This window comes from Felis catus, chromosome C1 (assembly GCF_018350175.1).
Source record: "Felis catus isolate Fca126 chromosome C1, F.catus_Fca126_mat1.0, whole genome shotgun sequence".
Taxonomy (NCBI): domain Eukaryota; kingdom Metazoa; phylum Chordata; class Mammalia; order Carnivora; family Felidae; genus Felis; species Felis catus.
This window is the reverse complement of record NC_058375.1, coordinates 175,668,554-175,685,302: the sequence shown is the minus strand read 5'-3', so window position 1 is coordinate 175,685,302 and position 16,749 is coordinate 175,668,554. Positions and strand designations below refer to the sequence as shown.

The 16,749-nt window shown below is 36.4% G+C and overlaps 1 long non-coding RNA gene across 4 annotated transcripts in view; it reads left to right on the top strand.

Annotated features, from left to right (window-relative positions):
* The first annotated feature begins 8,758 nt into the window (after positions 1 to 8,758).
* The window catches only part of LOC111561886, a 52,718-nt gene continuing 44,727 nt past the window's right edge, over positions 8,759 to 16,749 (top strand). For 3 of the 4 annotated variants that reach the window (XR_006583422.1, XR_002744887.2, XR_002744888.2), the window contains exon 1: positions 8,759 to 9,026. This is a non-coding gene — a long non-coding RNA (uncharacterized LOC111561886). The remainder of the gene's footprint in view (positions 9,027 to 16,749) is intronic. The other variant, XR_006583421.1, reaches the window with a different exon arrangement.

Genomic DNA, 16,749 nt, shown 5'->3' with positions numbered 1-16,749 from the left:
AAGCCTGGTTTGTTTTAGTAGAAAATAGTATTTCAAAAGCACTATCTAGAAGTGTTCCTTTTAACATTAGCCTTTAGTATTATTTTGTATTAGTATTATTAAGTATGATGGGTATGGAAAAATAATAAAATAAGTAGAAATATATATTGTGTGTGTATGTCAACTGTGCTGTAAAATTTACTCTGAATCTTATGAAAATATACTTTAAATATACAACTTGGGAAAGGGCATTGTATTTATTTTAGTTGGTTGATAACACAGATGCCCAAGGCTCTCATTTTTCTAGGACAGAGTTGCTCCAGCTGCTGTTTATATTACACAGCTGTTCTCAGAATTTTCCATTTTCTATAGTACAACATAAAGCCAGATATTTCCAGCAGTTCCATAGTTCATGGCTCCCCAGTGAATATACAAATATCTTGCAAATGACATGACCTAGCACACTGCAAACACATGGATGAAACAACTAACCAAAAAATTGCTTATAATCTGACTCACTGTTTATTAGAAATTTGTTGTCAGTACCAAATATGGATCAGCACCTGCATGAAAAGTAATTACAATTTGAGAGAGATTCATCATTTAAATAAAACATGTGGGAGAAGAGAAATATTTCTGAATATAATTAAAAGTGGTATGTGGTCTAGATTTAAAAGTTGGAGAAAATTAGCAATGTTTTGGAGATTGCATACCAATATCTTCTTTTTTGATTTAAAAAAAAATTTTAACACTTACTCATTTTTAAGAGACAAGGTATGAGTGGGGGAGGGGCAGAGAAAGAGGGAGACACAGAATCCGAAGTAGTCTCCAGGCTCTGAGCTGTCAGCACGGAGCCCAGCGTGGGGCCCAACCTCACAGAAGGTGAGATCATCACCTGAGCTGAAGTCAGACGCTTAACCGACGGAGCCACCTAGGCATCCCTGCATACCAATATCTTCTTTATATATTCCTAATTGTGAATGAACATGGGAATACTAGAGGGTTAGATCTTCAGGTGTTAACTTTTAAATTGAAAATACTCTGAGACCAATTACATATTAAGTTGTTAGCTAATATCTTTTTCATCAAGAGTTTGCAGGAATTAAGTGTACAGGTGTCTGAGAGTGAGAAGCTGATGTGGGAGAGATACCTAGGAAGATTCTCTGGATAGCAAGAAATGGGAAATGGCATCAGTAACAAAGATAGATGTGTTGCTAGGAAAGGTAACTGTTACATCTCATATTTGTTGATTACTTACTCTGTGTTAGGCTTATTGCTAAGTAATTCTTGTGTGTGAACTCATTTATCACATAAAATCCCCTGGGATAGGTGTGACTTTATTTCAACTTTATAAATAAGAGAACTGAATTGCAGAGACTGGAACATTTTGCCAAATTGGTAAAAGATAGAGCCAGGATTCAAATCCAGAAAGTGATTCCATAACCAGTATCATTAATCATTATGCTAGAGCTATCTTCAAGGGCACCTATGAAAGATTATTGAAATTGGAGAGATATTTCTTAGATGTATAAGGACACAACCTGTTCTATTAGTTTGCTGGATAAACTTCAAGGAAGAAATGGGATATAGCTGAAGTAGTGTGTAATGTATAGTATATGTCTTATTACTCAAGGAATGGAGGTGATGTGTAGGAATCTTATAGAGAGAGACAAGAAATGATTTAAAGAGTTAAAAATCATCTTTCTCAGGATCGATCTGGTAGGGAATGTCTCAAATCATTTATTCAGCATACATTTATTATCTGCTGTATGCTGGTATGGGAGATAGGGTTATGAGTAAGACAGATGTTGGGTTTGTCCTCTTGGAGCTCTTAATCTAGCAAATTTTTCCAAAAGAAGAAATCAACTAGAGAGATATATGTTGGTCTTTTTGTTTGTTCAACAAATATTGATTGAGCACCTACTATATGCCTGGCACCCTTATAATTTTGCATATATCCTGTTTGAGACCATTCTAAAGTCTCAATATACTCAGGTTTAGCCATAGTGAAGGTAGCACTTTATTATCATTTATTTAACAATTATCATTTTATTCCCAATTTATTCCCATTTATTATCATTTTATTCCAAACTGTATGATATAAGCAGCCATTTCTCACTTACCTAGAAGCATATATCAAGTTTCCCATTATTTTTCCCTCACTTTGATGTAAATCTCTTTTCAAACACCTCCATTTTTTCATTTCTTTCATGGAATAGTGTTCAGCCAAAAGTTGTGCAACATCCAGACAGTATCAGTTGACTCATGTTTCTGTCATTACTGACATCCCATCTAACACAGTATGTGAAATTCTGAAAAATCTTGCATCGTACAGTATTGAGCACTATATATAAGTGGGCTTATGAGAACAAAGAAAGTTGTGCAAAGCACTCCAAACCTGTTGAAATTTATATCCATATCATTAACAAAATTGAGATTTTCTATCTAAAATACTAGCCCAGGGGCACCTGAGTGGCTCAGTCGATTAGGCTTCTGATTTTGGCTCAGGTCATGATCTCATGGTTCATGGGTTTGAGCCCCTCAATGGGCTCTGTGCTGACAGCTCAGAGCCTGATCCTGCTTCAGATTCTGTCTCTGTTTCTCTCTGCCCCTCCCCCACTCTCTCATTTTCTCTCTAGCTCTCTCAAAAAATAAACAAACATTAAAAATTAAAAATAAATTCTATCCCAATTTTAAAGATATTTAAATTAGTAATAAGGAAAGAAAAATTAATGCAAATATAAAGTTTTACCTTTTTTAAAAAAGATGATGGTGGATGAATAGAAGATGGTATAAGAAAGGTTGAGATATGAAGATAATGGTAACATACAAATGATTAGAAAGAGGTGCACAATAAGCACTTCACAACCTGATCACATGATGAAACTGAGCCAAGAGAAAGAATGAGGAATGAATGGGTTTCCTGGGCGGTACCATACTGCTCTGTGGTCTGGTGCATTTAGCTATTCTTTTTTTTTTTTTAATTTTTTTTAATGTTTATTTATTTTTGAGAGAGAGAGAGAAAGACACACACACACACACGGATTATGAACAGGTGATGGGTCAGAGAGAGAGGGAGACACAGAATTTGAAGCAGGCTCCAGGCTCTGAGCTGTCAGCACAGAGCCCGACGTGGGGCTCGAACTACAAACTATGAGATCCTGACCCAAGCCGAAGTTGGACACTTAATGGACTGAGTCACCCAGGTGCCCCCATTTGGCTATTCTACTTGCACTTTGCACTCAACTGTGATACTGTGATGGGATACAAATTAATATGCTAGGAAAAATTTCATAGGGACCTACATGAATTTCTATTATCCTGACATCACTCTCTACTATCAAGAGCACATGTACTCATTAATCTACAGAAGCACATGTTTTTAAAAAAATATCTGGTTTTAAGTATCCATATATATTAATCATAGGGACAGATTATTGGTGGTTTGGGGTTTTTTTGTTTTTTTGGTTTTTTTTAGAGTTTATCCATTTTGAGAGAGAAAGAGAGGGTGAACAGGGGAAGGCAGAGGGAGACAGAGAATCCCAAGCAGGCTCTGCACTGCCAGCCCAGCCCAGACCCGGGACTTGATACTGTAAACTGTGAGATCACGACCTGAGCCAAAATCAAGGGTCATGCTTAACTGACTGAGCCACCCAGCGCCCCTGAACAGACTAATGCTTGAGCTCACTTTTCCTTTAATAGAAATGCTGCAGATTTTACATTCAGTGGATGAAGATAAACATACATACAAGTTTTCATCTGTGAGGAAATAATTCTAATCTAGTATGTGCTTATGATGAGATGTAAGTGTGATGTTACCCTTCGGGTAGTAGATGTGGGATGATATTTTAAGTGAAAGATATCTAGAATGACTCTTCAGCCACCCTGGTAATGGAAACCTGCCAGCATTCCCTGGCCACATAATGAATTACCTACTTTATATTGAATAAACTTTTGTTGAATGGATGAATCAAGGAATGGGACTCATTCATTAAAAACTCTGTTATTATCAGCCCCTAGTACATTACTCTAGTTAGTTTCTTTTTAAATTATCAAGTTTAGGGGCGCTTGGGTGGCTCAGTTAGTTAAGTGTCTGACTTTGGCTCAGGTGATGATCTCACAGTAGTGGGATTGAGCCCAGAGTTGGGCTGTGTGCTGATCGCCTGAAGCCTGCTTGGGATTCTCTCTCTGTCTTCCTCTCTCTCCGCCCCTCCCCCATTCACACTTTTTCTTTCTCACTCAAAATAAATAAATAATCTTTAAAAAATTATGTTTAGGTGACATTTCAATATTATTTCTTATAAAACTCAAGGAAGTAGATTCTTAGTGGTTTTTAATCAACAGAAATTAAAATCTTAATAAATTTTTATTAAAATACCAATATAATTATGTTAATTTCTTAATGGGAGAGTATACACTGCTATTATAACTTAAAACCACAATAACTGCCTGGTGAAAAACATTTCTCCAAAATGTTCAGGGACACTGTACAGTAGTAAACAATGTGAATGGGCCAGACAAGAATTACATAGAAGGCAGGAAAGGATTAGAATACCAAAATGAAACAATGTTTACTTCTAAATTGTGAGTGATGTAGAGGAAATTGAAAAAGGAGTAGGCTACTGGATGACTTTTTAACATCCTGTTAACACTAAGTTCTTGCATTTCTTTTGAAAGAAATTAATTGGGAATATCAGTGAACTCTCACTTAGAACAAATAGGGTGTTAAAGCTAAAGAGAACATGGTAAGGAAGTGCAAGTTTTTGGTCTTAAAATATGTCAGGTACATTTTAATAAAGATGCATGACTATAAACATTTATCAAATGGCATAATCAAGATAATTATCATTAAACATGTGTATAATAACTTCTTCAGAGACACTAAAATTAATTTAATTATTGTAGAGAACTCTGGGGAAGATGAAGCAAATGGATTTTTTTTATTTCTAGATATCTCCTTTTATTTATTAGTATCCCCTCTCATCTCTTCTTAACATAAGCTAGAAAGGAAAATTATATAAAGATATGATATTCTTGAATTATATTAAATCATAAATAATAAGTAAAAGAAGACAGAACACATTAGATTAATTTTTAGTCTTTTTATAAAGCCAAGATAATTATTCTGGTGGTCATTGAACTAGCCCCATCTCTCTATCATCTATGCATCTACATATGTATCTGTCTATCTATTGGTAGTCCACTGTGCTTTAATCATGATCTAAGAGCTCTGAAATATATATATATATATATATATATATATATATATATATACACACACATACATACATATATATCTATATCTCTGTATATATATACATATACATATATATCTTGTATAAAATGATATGTAAAATCAGATATAATTATATATATACATATATGTGTGTGTGTGTGTGTATATATATATATATATATAATCATAATCACTCTGATAAAGTCCTATCTAACTATTGTTCCAAATAAGAATAAGTCTCAGGACAATCAAGTTGTGCCATTGAATGAATGTGGCATACATGTCCAAGGTGGCCTAAAACCTTCTGCTAGGAAACAAAAAGAATATCAGTGTTGAGGATATCCAATTTACAGGAGATAGTGACAGAAGTTAGGCTTCAAAAATAATGTAATAATCTATGAACAAACCAGCATCTTGTCAGAGGTCCAGTGTACAAGGCAACACACTGGGTGACCTGTCTCCATTTTACCCCCAAAAAGTATTACTCCACTTCCTGCAAAGGAAAAGAATGGATTGCAGACCAAGTGTTTGAACTTCTTTGGCCCAATGATGTAGTTAGGGAGACAGAACCATTTTACATTTTATCTTTGATCATGGTAGACTTTCTCTTGCCCTCAAGGTCTCACTTTCCACTTCCAAATACCTCCAAGGAATTTGTACACAGTATCCTAATTAATAGAAATTCTGCAAAAATTGTTGAGATAATATACCTTATCCCTCACTACCCCCGCATCACTATTTACTGAATTTCTAAACATGAAGGTGAATGTGGCTAGACTGGGCACCCTAGCATGGTTTCTCTTTGCCAGCTCACCCCAGCTCTGCCAAGATGGTGGGTCTGCCAAGGCGCTTATTTCTTAATCACAAGAAATCTGAAGCACAATCTGAAGTGATATTTCCTCTTACAATTACGAGAACTTCTATCCCTAGTGGTAATAGGCATGTTGTAACTATCACTTCTAATTTAACTGTCCAGCCGACAATTTAATTCAACTTCCTATACAGCATAGACAGAAGACACCATGGGTGACAATGTCATTTATACTTACTTGCCCTGGGAAATGTTATCTATGGACAATTCTGTGAAAATGTGTCATCTTTGACACTGTCCTGTATCAACTAACTCACCCTTTCAAAGCTGGAGTGCAGATATTTCTGAGTTCATTTATCAGATCTCTGAAGAGATGACACAATATTATTTTTTTCTCATATATAAACCTGTCCCTACTCCTATTTTTCTTTCAAAAGAGTTCTGAAATTATCATGGAGTATTTTTATTTTATTGTTTATATTTCTAAATTGTCACCAGAGCCTTACTTATGATATTCATAAATTGTTGCTTCTTCTTAGTGAAAGAGGGTGAGTTTTCCAGAAGTAATACCTACCTTGATGGAATATATTACATATTAAAAGTTATTAAAGTAAGGGCACCTGGGTGGCTCAGTTGGTTAAGTGTCTGACTTCAGCTCAGGTCATGATCTCACCGTTTTTGAGTTTGAGCCCCACGTCAGTCTCTGTGCTGACATCTCAGAGCCTGGAGCCTGCTTCAGATTCAGTCTCTCTCTCTCTCTCTCTCTCTCTCTCTGTCCCTCCCCTGTTCACACGGTGTCTCTCTCTCTCTCTTAAAAATAAATAAACATTTAAGAATTATTCAAGTAATTTTTAATTAGCACAAAACAATTTGCTTTTCCTTTAAGTTGTTTTCTTAGAAAAGTTTGCATCTTGCGTTTATAGTAGTAAGCTATATAGTTTTTTTTTTAAATAAACAAACTTTTCTCCCTTTTTTCCTTTGTCCTTGTTATGAAACGCATTCTGTGCCTATCCAGCTGTGCTGGCTGTGTGTCAGTAATGTGAATCACTGCCTGATGTTCTCTGTACACGAACAGGAACTAACGCAAAGAAAAATAAAAGTTATTGCTTTTGGATTTTGTTTACAGCCAAATATTAGGGATGGAAGGCAACCGTGTGATTTTCGATGAGGTTTAACTATAACTGTTTTTTTTTCAATTTGTCAACGACATTGATAGTTTTGGTTAGTTGTAGAAGATCAAAGAGATGGAATTGGGACAAGAAAAGAAATGGTCTTCAGAGAGATCTCTTGATTATATTTTAGCTAGGAAATCCCTTGACAATAGTATCAAACATTTTTATTAAAATGTCATGAAATCAAAACATTACTGATAAGGTGTTAACTAAATTTGGGTTTTTCAAATCCATAAAATCTTGCAATAACCAGTCCACTGGTAACATAAGAGTATATCTCTTTCTGTCCTTCAATCTCTTTTTATGAATTGATTAGAATCACAGTATTTGAGACCTGGGGAGAAGGTTATAAATTTTGCAGTGAAATACTTGAGAAATATTACTGCTTATTTTTACAGATAAGACAATCAAATTCCAGTAACCTTAAGGGATATACTCAGACTCATACAGACAAATTTTGTCAGGATCAAGGTTAGCATTTAATTTCCTGACCAAGTCTACTCTGATTTCCAGTATACCCCTTCCATTACTTGCCTGTCCTCTGCTCTAATATCAACAAAGAAAATAACTCAATGGTGTTTACTAAACCCTACAATGTCTCTGACAATTAAATGAAACTGTCATTTGACCCATGTCATCAACTGGCACTTGGATTGAGATGGGTTAAACACCTGGGTTAAACCATACGCTGGGACTCACAAGGTTCTAATTAAAGAGCAATTGTACTTCTCACTGCCAATCAGAAAAGAAGCAGATTTACAAACATATTCTCATGCCTCATGGATGAGAAAGCTTTAATAAAGCCAGTTGGCTAAAACAGTACTTTTTTTTCCTCCCTCTCTCTCTCTCCCTAAGGAGGGGAAGGGTGAGAAAGAGTCCAAGGGCAAAAGTGAATCCGTGGATGAAGATATGCCACGTAGCTCTCAGAAAAAAAATAGTTCATATCTTTCAGGAAAAAAAAAAGGCCTAAATCCCACATTCTAAAAGTTAAAAAAAATTGAGTTATCTCTGCAATGATCTCCAAACTATAAGTCAGGCTTATTCAGTTCACTTTTATTACTTTATTAACTTCTTCCTTTAAAAAAAGGGGGAAAGGGAGCTTGTAATTCTGCCTTTTATAATGTGGCCATGTGAAGAATGGGGGCATGGGTACACTATGGGGAGTATGTAGTTATGGAATTAAATATTTACATGATGCATACTTTGTGTGTCAATAAGTTAAACTCAATATAGAGTTCTTCTTTGAGAACTCTGCATTTCTGCAAGTGGCAAGAACCAAAAAGCTTGTTACAAGCCCCGTTCTCCTCATCCTGTTATGAATAGTTAAAAGTCTGTCCTTTATCTTGTGGGCCCAGACAGTTAAGTATTGTATAAATATTGTTGACCGAGTAACTACTGCTATTTTTGTCTCTGACTCTTTGCAGGGCCCAAATGCTAACTCCATTTACCGAAACCTCCTTGGTTAAGGGTTCTGGAAAGTTTCAAGAACATAAAATAAGAAAACAGTGATAAGCTGCCTTAGAAATGCAATTTTACAAAGTTGTCAAGTAAACCTATTAGAGCCAGGAAAATGTTGTAAAGTATGGTAAAAATCTCCATCTTAGGGAGAAAAGGACAGTGAGCATTGCTGCCTTCCCTCCTGTTCTCCTTTACCCACAGGTTTCCTCCCCCAACTTAAGAGTATGCATTAGGAAACAGAGGAGGGACAGTTTTCATGGGAGAAATGGGAAGAAGGAAGACTGGAAGAATGTGTGCACATACGGGGATAGGAGAAAGAATTTTGGAGCCCAGAGTAGCTTCTATTGATTGTAGCTCTTTGACCTGGATGGTAAGTATTGCCTTTTGGTCTGGAGATCATTTTGGCTTAGAAATGATGGGAGATGAAGTTGGCACGCAGAGATTGGAGCAGATAGATCATTGCCAAGGACTTATTTTCAATCGTGGCTCAAAGGCAAAAGATTAATGAGCCTGTAGATAATTCCTGTATTTGTTAGCTTAGTTTAGAAAATTCAAGTGCTCAAAACTCTCAATCCAATATGAAGCTTGAGTTTCCCTGGTGTCATGTTTTAACACTTTCTTCCAATCGGGAGAAATGACTCTTCCAAGTGACTCACTTTTATTTCAGATGGTTTGCTTGCTACTGTCCTTTCCCAGAGAACAGGATTACCATTCCTTAGAAATATTATTTGGAGGGTATATTTCTCCCGGGTAGAAAGTGAGACAGAGATTTTGCAATAGAGAAATGTAGCATCGTGTGAAAGGAGGAGGAAAAAATGTTTAAGAAATCTCAGCGTTGCCTGTGTAATTCCTTACATCTTATGTAGTGACAAAACTCGTTTCTGAGAAAGCTTTTAAGTGGGCATTTCAGTTCTAGGAAGTGAAGCATCTATAGGGAGAAGTTAAGAAAATACATAAATTCCCCGTGTAGTGAAGTAACTGGTGTTAATCTTAGAGAGAAGACTGTCTGTTTGTTTTGTTTATTTGTTTGTTTGATTTGTTGCATGTGGGTTTATTCTGTATGTTGTTGGTTAGTAGGATGGGAAGGAAAAATGGTAAGCAGTGAGCCTCTTTCAATTCAGACAAACAGGTTGGTGCTTAAGGAGAGTGACAGACACAAAAGAGAGTTATTTTATGCAAATGGATGAAAAACTTAAGAAACATGATATCCATGTTCTGTGTTGTGATTCTCCTCCATCATCTTCAAGTTTTCCATATAGTCTCATGCACACACTAGCCGTGTGTTAATGGAGTCTTACAGAGTGATTTATGTCCACACTTGGGACTAGCTGGTGCAGGGAAAGAATGGTGCCCACCAGTGAGCAATGAGGTAGTGGTGATTAAAGCAAGCCAGGAGTTCAGAAGGGGAGATAGGAGTGACCAAGAAAAAAGATATGCGTTCTGATCATCTTCAGAATTATGGCAGACGGCTCTGGACTCAATACAGTTACATTAGGTGAAAAAGGATTTGGAGACTTTTGGATTACCTAAAGAAAAAAAAAAAACACCTGTTATCAAATTACTTCAGAATGTTGAGAAACTAAAATTAGAACTTCCAAATATCTATAAATTATGTCTATAAATAACATTCTTCCAGTGGTTTAAAAAGCAACTCATTGCAATCAGAGAGGATCTGGAGGATGAAAGAAAGAGGGTGACCAAAAAAGAGAAGAAAGGCTGTTGCCCACTTGGGGTAGCCTTGGTACAGATCCTGCTGCTGCTCAAGGGAAGTTGGAAGGTCTGGTTTATGTCAGCCTCTATTCTGGGCATGTGTGTAGTCATCTAAGGGTGAAAGGTCTGTACTGTCCTCAAGAGCATAATTACAGGATGAAACATTTTTGAAATTCATTTCCACATCTTTTCACAGTTAGTGGACAAACATACTTGGAGACAGGGGAAAGATTGGAAATATGAATCTTTGACCTTTAAGAAAGAGCAACAATCAGCAAGTAGACTTTACAAAGTTTTATCTGTTAAGAACAAAGAATAAAATATTATGTTATCTCTCTATATCTAGTTTAAATGAGTAATTTTTTTAAAATATTTATTTTTGAGAGAGGGAGAGAGAGACAGAGCGCAAGCAGGGGAGAGGGAGACACAGAATCCGAGGCAGGCTCCACGCTCTGAGCTGTCGGCACAGAGCCTGACAAGGGCTCAAACTCACAAACCACAAGATCATGACCTGAGCTGAAGTCAGATGCTTAACCGTCTTGAGTCACCCAGGTGCCCCTAAATGAGTAATTACTTTAATACAATTTCATATAAATTATTTGAATAGGCTACACATTCCTTGAACGTGGTCATATATTTATTTTCCTGGCATTCTACAGTGCCTTATGTCTAATGGACCCTCAAGTTTATTAAGTGAAATAATTCAAGAAGAAATGTTAATACTTTAAATACTCAGAATCTTTAAAGTATTATAAAATATTCAAAAAATATCTTTGGATTACTGTAATTTGATTAGTACAAATAGTATAAATTCTTAGGTATATATTTACATTTAATGTATTAAATAACAGGTTTCAATAACATATACGCCTAAGAACTATCTTTAAAAGATTAGAAAATAAATTTTTCTCTTCTTTATTCTGCACTAAAATCTACCATATAAAAAAAAGTTCCAAATTCTTTGGGGGACAGAATTATGAGTCTTCTGAAGTATATACAACATTGCTATCTTTAGTAACCTCTAGGGTTATCTAAGGTGTCAAAGAATATTTTTACATCAGACTTTTATTCTCTGATGATTTTAATCCCAACAAAAGTGAAGCTCTCCAGAATTAGAGCCTGAGTTCACGGGGTCCCGTTTTCATGTTGGCTTTTTTGGTCAGAACCTGAAGGAGAGCACATCATATCACAGAAATATATATTTCATTGTCCATAACAGTGTATGTCTGAAGGCTACTCTTCGTACACCAGGATACTTCACGGGTAAAATGAGGCTTTCAGTCCTCTTTTATTGTAATTACTTGGTCAGATTGCAAGTTTGACTGAGACAGATATTACATTGTTAGGAAAAAGAGTACCTTTTGCTTTCAGTTAGATCATGTGAGATGCTGACTTTTGGACTGAATGCAGAACATTATTATGTGACACAAAGATCACAGTAATAGTGGGGTGCCTGGGTGGCTCAATTGGTTAAGCGTCTGACTTCAACTCAGGTCATGCTGTCACAGCTCGTGAGTTCGAGCCACTTGTCAGACTCTGGGCTGGAGTCTGTTTCAGATTCTGTGTCTCCCTCTCTCTCTGCCCCTTCCCCGCTTGCTCCTTGTCTATCTCTCACTCTCTCTCAAAAATAAATAAACATTGGGGCGCCTGGGTGGCGCAGTCGGTTAAGCGTCCGACTTCAGCCAGGTCACGATCTCGCGGTCCGTGAGTTCGAGCCCCGCGTCGGGCTCTGGGCTGATGGCTCGGAGCCTGGAGCCTGTTTCCGATTCTGTGTCTCCCTCTCTCTAGGCCCCTCCCCCGTTCATGCTCTGTCTCTCTCTGTCCCAAAAAATAAATAAAAAAACGTTGAAAAAAAAAAAAAAATAAATAAATAAATAAACATTTAAAAAAAATTTTAAACGACAGTAGTAAGATCAAATTGGAATTCTTTTTTTTTAATTTTTTTTTTTAACGTTTATTTATTTTTGAGACAGGGAGAGACAGAGCATGAATGGGGGAGGGTCAGAGAGAGGGAGACACAGAATCCAAAGCAGGCCCCAGGCTCCGAGCTGTCAGTACAGAGCCCGACGCGGGGCTAGAACTCACGGACCACGAGATCATGACCTGAGCCCAAGTCGGCCGCTCAACCAACCGACTGAGCCACCCAGGTGCCCCAAATTGGAATTCTTTATACCAGTGGTTGCATTTTATCCGTAGTTGCTAAAACATAACTGTAATTCATATATATTTTAAAATTTTTCTATCATATCATATATATTATATATCATACCATATATATTATATATTTTATATATAGTATATAAAATACATATTTTTTCAAATATTATGTGAGTGAATAAGAAAGATGATGTTCACCAGAAGATTGATCTGTGGATGGGAAGTATCATTTTGAGAAGTATGAAGTATAATGGATAGAGAAAAATACTTTAAATAGGTCTGGATTATAGTATTATATACTTAAATAACTATAATTTAATTACATATTATGTATTTATATAACATACATATTTATAAACACATACACCACCAAAATAACTAAATAATGCTTCTGACACCAGTGTCTCATGATAAGGAAAAATTAAACAGAATCTTATAAGCAATCTGCTATAGATGCTTTAAGAAAATCATTTTGATATTTGGTGAGTCACATTTTGTTAATGAAAAAGTTTTTTGACAGAAAATGAAATATTACCCATAATAAGATTTACAAATTATTGAGTAGTAGAAAATGTATTTTTTTTCATTCATCTCAGAATGAGACAGAATTTAGTTTGAATTGAAGTCAATATAATTTGGAGTATAAAACTGAAGAAAGTTGTTAAACATTGAGGAGTATAATAAGAACACACTATAACGTAACTTTGCTCTGATAGGGGTGCTTGGCAGACTCAGTCAGTAGAGCATGCAATTCTTGATCTGAAGTGTTGTGTTTAGCTCTGCATTGGGTGTGAATATTGCTTAAAAATAAAATCTTTAAAACAGAACAGAACAAAACAAAATCTGCTCTGGTAAAGCAAATTGATTATTGAGGTAAGCATTGGGGAGTAATTTAAAGGAGAGATGGGGGTGGTGCCTGGGTGGCTCAGTCCATTAAGTGTCTGACTCTTGATTTCAGGTCAGGTCATGATTTCACAGTTGGTGGGATCAAGCCAGGCATCAGGCTCTGTGCTGACAGCATGGAGCCTGCTTGGGATTCTTTTTCTCCCTCTCTCTACCCCTACCCTGGTCACACAATTTCTTTCTCTCTCAAAATAAAGAAATAAACATTTAAAGAAATGAAGGAGAGTTGGGAATGGCAAAGAGTGCCTGATGGGGAAGGGAAGAACAGAATTCCTGGAGGAAGGTTGTATAATCAGATCTAGGACTGAATGTTGCTGAATTATATAGCCTTTATCTGCAATCCACAAGGCATATTATTCCTTGCCACTGTTAGAGTGGCTATAACAGCATCTGTAATATTCATTTTCATTATGTCTACTGACCTAAGAACAAAGATTTTAATGGACTCCCTTCTTACTATTTCCAAAGTTTGGCCCCAAACTCAAATTCCTTGTATTTATGCTACAGGCTAAAAGTCGAGATAGGAAAACAAATATATTCTATACAAATCCAGGAAATGATGAGGTGCAGTACAGCCATCATTTTACTTTCCACAAAAAAACAAAAAAATGAAAAATATTTTGGATATTAACAATTTAATAAATTCAAAGGTCCTTCTGGGACTAAGGTGTAACTCTCCAACTTTTATGTGCTAGTGTAAACTGAAAAGCTTTGTTGCTAGTTAAAAAAAATTAGACAGGAGAATATAGGTAGAATGAGTGGAGTTGAGGGTGGTACCAAAGGGATGAGAGAATCCAAGGAAAGCTTTTTGTTGCTGAAATGTATAAAGATAACAGCTCCAGGGTTTGTTGTTATTGTTGTTGTTGTTTTAAAGAGGGTGAAAGGAGATGAACCTCAACTCCTGTTCCTCTTCCCCAAGATTTCTGGGTTCTAGGAATCTATCTTATTTTCATGGTGCCTTTTCAATTTTCCTGTTCCCTTGATGCTAGCCTAGGTCTTGGCCCATGTTTCTTGTATTACACAGTTATTAGGCAATATACTGTGGCCTCAGGTTTTGGCCTCTCAGCTGCTGCAGGAATGCAGGAAGCAAAGAAGTATGTGGAACAAACTAGGTAGGAAAGCAAAAGCTTAGAACTCAGATCAAACTGAGTTTGAATTTCTTTTCACTCATTTAATCATGTTACAAGGGCAAATTAATTCATATGCTTGAGCTTCCTTTTATATTTTGGCTCGTAAATGAGAAAAGCTATATAAAACACTTAGCATAGAGTCTGGCACATAACGAGGGCTCATCAGTTGTTGTGGGAGGCAACATATGAATAAAATTATCGCTGCTATTACATTATTATAATTATTATTTGGATATTACTCGATCTAATCTTTCATCCAATTAAGCAATCTCCTCTACAACTTAACTTCTAGATGACTATCCAATCTTTTTATTTTTTATTTTTGAAAATGTACAGTACAATTTATCCATACAACTTACACTCTTTGATTCTGCCCACTATTGCTCAAAGGATATTCATACCTGTCCATATATATCCATATCATTCCATATGTATTCATGTATATCCATATCCATATACGGATATATATTCATCATTTATCTTAAAACGCATACACATTCACATTTATTTAGCACTGTGAGTGTGCTTGGGAATGAGCTGGATTCTAGGGTTATAAGAAATGAGATAGACATGACGGCTTGCAAAATAGCAGTCAGAAAAACATCTGTAAGTATTATAAACACTAGGACAGGGTATAACAGAAAGACAAATACCGTATGATTCCACATATAGGAGGTATCTAAAATAGTCAAACTCACAGTAGAGGATACAATAGTAGTTGCCAGGGCTTTGGGGGGTGTGGGAAGTGAGGAGTTGCTGTTCAGTGGGTGTGAAGTTTTAGTCATTCTAAATGAATAAGTTCCAGAGATCTACTGTACAATAGAGTGCCTATACTTAACAATATGGTATTGTGCACTGTAAAATTTAAGAGGGTAAATCTCATGATAAGTGTTCTTACCACAGAAAAATAAAAATAAATAAAATTTCCCGTTAAAAAAATAAACATAAGAGAGCTCACTTAACCCAAAGTAGTTCTTAAAGCACATTGATGATTAAATTGCATCTTGAGGGGTGCCTGGGTGGCTCAGTCGGTTAAGCATCCGACTTCGGCTCAGGTCACTATCTCACGGTCCGTGAGTTCGAGCCCCGCATCGTGCTCTGGGCTGATGGCTCAGAGCCTGGAGCCTGTTTCTGATTCTGTGTCTCCCTCTCTCTCTGCCCCTCCCCCGTTCATGCTCTGTCTCTCTCTGTCCCAAAAATAAACGTTAAAAAAAAATTTAAAAATTGCATCTTGAAAGATAATAAGGATTACTCCAAGGATACTGAGTCGAGTGTGAAGATCGGAACAGGGTGAGGAGAAATCCAGGCAGAGGATCCACTAGTGGGTAAGGACATGAGGAACTGAGACACCCTGGTGTGACAAGATAGTTTGTTTCAGTTTGTGTCTCCAGGGTGAGAGGAACAGAGAGAGTGGGCACAGATGAGGCCAGGAGATTAACAGCAGTCTTACCCCAGGGGAATGTATGTCATGCTGATGAATTTGTACACTTTTGCCTAAAGCAATAGAGAGCCACAGACTGATTTTAAGATGGAAAGTGTCGTGTTAAAATTTCAAAATATCCTTTTGTGCTGGTGTGAAAGAAATTGGAAAGTGGGTGCTATTAAAGGCAGGGAAACATCTAATCACTTAAAAGTTTGCTGCAGTGATTCTGGCAACATCTCAGTTCTTCAGATAATGATTTCTGTTGTTTTCAATATGACCACCAATGCAACATATGCTTTCATGATTTTTTTAAGCAATGAAATCACGCTTTTCACTTATAGGGATGCAGTTGTCAACTAAAACCCCACGTATTTTTCATATAATCAGCTAATTGAAGACTCAGTATTCTCTACTATAGCGACTGAGTTCAACATACAGCAATATTATCTCTTAATTTTAGCCGATTGTTCCACCATAAAGATCTATTTTTCTTTAATTCCCGCTAGAGTTTACGGTGCTTAAAATTTCCAGAATGACATCATCGTAACATGCCCTTTTAAATCACTATCATGCTACTGTTACTTTAGCATTTATTAATCTTTTACAGAGAAGGAAATTGAGTGAGGAGGCTGTTATCATGCAAATTAATGTAACTAAATGTGGCAGAAAAAGACTGGAATTCAGATCCTCTGACCCAGGTCCTAGATGTCATCAACTACATAATAGCTATTACTCAGTGTGCATTCCTGCCCAGATAAATTATGTAACAC